Here is a 5,939-nt window from a genome sequence, read left to right on the forward strand (position 1 = left end):
TCTTTGAATCGGCTGGAAATAAAAGATTTAGTAGTTGTTTTTAAATTATAATTCACATTAAAATGTTGTCAATGGTTAAGAACTTCACTGTGTTATCTAATTTGGTGATCCTTTATCAGATTCATTAGCAGAGGAAAAAAATTGAAGTTTCAAAATAGCAACACATGAATGGGGCCCCCATTGATGTACATTGGTTTTGTACTTCCTAACTTTGTTTGCATTGTTTGTTATTCTATTAACGTGTCATTAGGACTGTAAACGAACCAAACGAACACGAACAAGGTCTTGTTCATATTCGTTCGTTTAAGTTAGCCGAACAACAAACGAACACGAACGTATAAACGAACGAGATTTTCTTGTTCATGTTCGTTCGTTTAATAAATTACTTTGTTCGTTCGTGTTCGTTCATTTATGTTCGTGAACATGCTAAATGAACATAAACGAACAAAGATAAAAAAAAACACAATTGAACATATATGAACATAAACGAACATATAATATAACAATATAATAAAAAATAATTGAATATAGATGAATATAAATAAACTTAAACGAACGAACATAAACGAACGTAAATGAACATCATAAACGAACGTTCACGAATATAAATGAACGAACGAGACCATTGTTCATGTTCGTTCATTTAACTAAACGAACAATAATTTTTGTTCATGTTCATTCATTTATTAAATAAACGAACATAAACGAACTTCTCGCCGAACAGTTCACGAACGGTTCGCCGAACGTTCAGTTCGTTTACAGCCCTATGTGTGATACCTGTATATATTTTAGTGAAATGGGTTCTGAAAAGAAATAAATTCATCCTTCTTGGTTAAATTCGACATTTATGGCATTAATATGATTTAAAGCACTCAAAGTTACTTTCATGTTTCTTGAAATGCAAGGTAATCCAAACGGAGGTAATTTCTACTCAGTTTACATATACTTCGAGTGTTTTTTTTTTTTTTTTAAATATCAATCGGCTCATCATCTTTTGGTTATTTGTTTATAGTTTCAGACTTCCAGTGGATTTCAATGGATTGCATTGAAGGTTCTCCTACCAAGGATCAAACACTAAGATCTCCACAGCGTCCATATATGTACAAAAAATCTCCTACCAGTTTCTTATTATCTATTTCTTCAACTTATGTGTGTTATCATTGATTCTAACAGATTGAATATGTTATGTTCATAGGCGTGAATACAATCGAGCTTTAAGGGGGGACAATAACCAGAATTGGTGGTGGTCGTCATAGGGATTGACACAGCTAAATTGGCAAAGAATCTGAGGAAATAGATAAAGTGTGTGTTTAATTATTGATGTTTTGTCAAGACATTGTTGCTAAACTAGAAATTATATTGTAACGACAGAATTGGCAAGGAATGTTATGATTAAATTGTATATTTGGTTTTATAGTTTTGATAAAACATATGATTTTTTTTACTAATGAAAAATGAAAATGGAGTTTACATTGTGTGTAGCGTGGTTAGGGTCTAATACTAAGGCAGATATGTAATCTCTCAACATCCCGCATGTTGCTCTTCTTTTCATTTTCTTCCACCGGAAAAAAGTTTAGAAATTTGACTTTTGAGACAGTTAAAGGGTCAAAGATTCATATGTCCACGAATTACAAATTTGGTATTTTTGACTACCGATGACAACTCCACACGATCCAACCCAACACACATCTACCAACCCCTCAAAATGTGTGGTTATATTTGTTCCTTTAAAAAACCATTTGATTTTTTTTTTACAAAACAACAAATAATTTTATATAAAAAAACCATTTTCCGTCTTCATCAATTTCCAACCTCCCGAAAGGAATTAAATCTTCAAAGATTGTAGTTGATTTTCCTTCTATGGTTGTTTTAATATTTCATTTGATTGCAAGATGATCATTGGTGGGAAATAAACTAGTTTATGATATTCACTTTAAAATGCTTTCGTTGCTAAATTTGTAGTTTTTTAAACTAACTTTTGAATAGACAAAATTGCAAAAAATGGTCCATGCGGTATATCAAAAATCAGGACTTGGGTCCAAAAAGTTTAGGAGTTGCATCATTGGTCCAAAATAAGTTTTTTTGTTACGAGTTTGATTCAATTTACTTTGAAAATACTTAAATTGATGAATTTACATTCTTTATTTTCTTTTTCATTTTTATTTTTAATACAATAGTTTAAAAAGACAAACAGAAAAAAAATAAATAAGCACCACTTCAACCAACATCCTTCGAGTCTCAATCTCTTTCTCTCTACTGATTTGCCGATTTCCAAAAACCACTGTTGCTATCGCTGGAGACCACTGTCGTTGTCGCCACCATCGTCATAAACCACCCTTAGGCGACGTTCAAACGTCTTTATCGGCGACGGTCTTCTCCGGAGTTCATATCAATAGCTCATCGACTCACCGAAAAAGAAACAGACAGATCGACATTCGGACCAACACCATTTGCGACGCTACAGATCTACATCGTCCTTTAGAGGGTTTCTTGCTCACCGGAAAAACGATTTCTCATATGTAGCAAATGATTTCTCGATTTCTAGCAAACATGACTCAGTTCGTCCCTCTTCTCAGTCCGTCCTTCGTCGGTAGCTCCCTTTCTCACATCTACGTTGCCAGAAACCTAGGATCGTCAGGGTACAAGATCGACGGGGTACGTCCCAGGAGCCTTGGCTACGGGGGTGGCTCCTGGGACCAAATCGATTCAGAATTCGACTTGTCGTGCAAGTGGTACGCCTAAAAGGTCTTCTGGGAACACGTCGGGAAAGTTATAGACCTTCGGGATGTCTTTGAGGTCCTTTGTTTCTTGTTTCTTATCTACCACGTGGGCTAAAAAGGCATGATATTCCTTTTAGAGATACTTTTGAGCTTTGACGCACGAGATGATTTGTAAATTAGTACTGGGTTTATCGCCGTAGATGAAAAGGGTTTCGCCATTTGGCAGATTAAGTCGGACGACCCTTTCGTAACATAGAATGTCGGCACGATTAGGACTTAACTAATCCATATCAATGATGATGTCGAAACTTTTTATTGTGACCGATATTAGGTCGATTTTGTACGAATGGTTGTCTAGAGTGAGAGTACACCCTAAGTATATATCACTAGTGCATTCTGCTTTCCCGTTCGTCATTTCTACGACGTATGAATCTTTTAGTGCTTTCGGATTTTGTTTAAGTAAATGTTTGTATTGGTGGCTCACGAAACTCCTCTCTGCTCCACTATCGAAAAGTACACATGCATATGAGTTATTGAGGAGGAACGTACTGATAACCACCGTGGGATCTTGGACTGCTTCTCCGTGTCCTATAGCTAGGACTCTTCCTACACCTCCAGCATTGGCGTTTCACGCCTTTGGGCAGTCTCGTTTGAAGTGCCCCGTTTCCCTACAGTCGTAGCAAGCTCGACCCACTCAGGTGCTGGGGACTTGAGTAATGGGTTGGGTTGGTGCTCTACAATATCGTGTGGTATGTCCCTTCCTATTGCAGTTGCTACAATGCATTTCCCGACAAGCACCAGTATGGTGGAAGTTGAACTTGTTGCATTTGGGAAGGGTTCCAACATATTGCCTTGGTGGTGTTGGAGTGGCAGGAGTAGTGGCAACACGAACAACAATTGTCTACTGTTTCTTGGCAGAGTTTGGTCCCGACTGTTTGTTTTTGTTGCTCCAGAATTTTCTTTTATTGTTTCCCCCTATTGCTTGATCAGAGGCGACGATCACGGTACCACGGCTAGCCCTATGATCGATAAGTTGTTGTGCCAATTCCTTGACACTTTCAAAAGTAGTGGGCCTTGATGCCAACACACTATCCTGAACCTGGGATGATAATCCCCAGAGGTATCGTTCCACTTTTTTCCCTTCTGGAGTGACCATTACCGGACAGAGTGCTAGGTCATTAAATCGGGTAGTATATGTTTCAAGGTCAATGCCTTTCATTCTAAGATTCCAGAGTTCCTCTTCAAGTTTTTGCACCTCGCCCCTCGGGCAATATTCCTTTAGCATCAAAGCTTTCAAATCTTCCCAGTTTATGGAGTTAGCCACTGCGGGAGTAAGTGACTTAACTCGGCAATTCCACTAAGTAAGAGCTCTATCGGTGAAAGTGAATGTCGCATACTTGACTTTTCTCGTTTCGGGTCAAGTATAGATTTCGAGACTACTTCGGTCCTCTTGAACCATTGCATTAGAGTGACGATGCCCCCGCTTCCATTGAAAGCATCAGGTTTGCCATTCATGAAATCTTTGTAAGAACATTCCCTCACACGCCCCACACTTTCCCCGTGATTAGAGTGCGTAGCACCAGATCCAGAACCACCGATACCGTTCGTACCTATTTCCGAAATTGTAGCCGCCACTGCTTCTATCACGCCAGCTTGAAATATGGCAGGGTCGAATTGCGGAGGTGGTGGTGGAGATGGTGGCGGAGAGGGTGGATCATTGTGATTAGGTCTGGGATTTTTCTGTGGCATAATTCTGCCAAAATAACAAAACCTTGGTAAGTCATTAATAGTAAGAGTAAGTCGGGTGATATTTGTGCTACATTATTAGTGTTATGCCCCAACTTCACGATAATTGTAAGCAATTCATAAATAAGGTCTATATAATTAGAATTATGAATTTAGAAATAGTGACTCAACCGAACACTTGTATTCTACTTTGTGCTTGATCCACTCCTAAAATTCACTCGGCGTATACCAGTCACATGTAATTAAGTTTTGATAAACCGTTGAACCTAATGAATCCGCCCTAAGTCCACAACCAAACAAGGAACATGTGTAACGCTCGTAGATCCGGGCTAGTCAATTTAGAGACGATAAGCATCAAAAATGACTTTTCAATGGAATATTATTTATAAGGATTAATCGTAACCAAGTTTTAGCATATATCACAAGGTTTCCGTGCATATAAAGAACGCCAAAATCCGAGTTATAACGAAGAAGTTATGACCTGTCGAAGTTTCGCGACAGAACCTGCATGACCCAGCGCGACGTAAATAGTGAATCTAAGGTAGATAGATATCTATCCTTAGCGATCTAAATGATAGTCAAATATGTCTTCGATAGTAGTCCAAAGATAAAAAAGACAGACGAAAACGGAGTTCAGATGAAGGAGTTATGAATTTCGAACGGAGTTTTCCTGTCCCGGCCTACTAAAGATAATATATAAGTAATATACTTATAAAATATTAAAAATAAAGTCAAAAATAGCCAATGGAGTCTAAACGAGAGTTGTAGATCATAATCTCACCTTCACGTCGATATAAAGAGCGTCGAAAATGGAGTTCATATGCGAAAGTTATGAATTTCTGAAGTTCGGGGCGCGAACCCCAAAGCTGTGTCAGAGACCATGACGTGGCAAGTCTCCTGACACCTCCAGGAGTCCCCCAGATGCAGCTTGAGATGACGCATGCAGTGACGATCAAGCCCACGATGTGGAAAAAGGTTCCACGATGTGGCAAGGGCCAGTTTTGCCATATAAATAGATTTGAAGGGCCAGCCGAGTTTGGTTGCTCATTCTCTCATCTCTCTACCATATTACATCGTTTTACGTGCAATTTTAACCCCCCGAAGCCCCGGTATCAACCCTGAGACCCGAAGCAAGTCCCGAAGCCCGAAGATCCCGAGAAGAAAAGAGTTTCCGAGTCGAAGCTCTGCTCGTGAGAGATCCGGTGTGTGAAGTGATCCCGGTTTCACCGAGGAATACTACTTCTACAAGTCGTAGTGTTGTCCGATCATCTTCTGATCAAGTGAGTGTATAGTTACTTTCATCTTACACATAGATATTGTAACATCCGGATTTTACCAGGTATCTTGTAAATCTAATTTTGTCATATTGTGAGAGGGACTCGGCGAGTTGGAGCTCAGACTCACCGAGTAGAGACGCGGAATTGAACATTGGTGCGCGCCTGGACTCGGCGAGTCCAGGATATGGACTCGGCG

This window comes from Lactuca saligna, chromosome 9 (genome assembly GCF_052625555.1).
Source record: "Lactuca saligna cultivar CGN05327 chromosome 9, ASM5262555v1, whole genome shotgun sequence".
Taxonomy (NCBI): domain Eukaryota; kingdom Viridiplantae; phylum Streptophyta; class Magnoliopsida; order Asterales; family Asteraceae; genus Lactuca; species Lactuca saligna.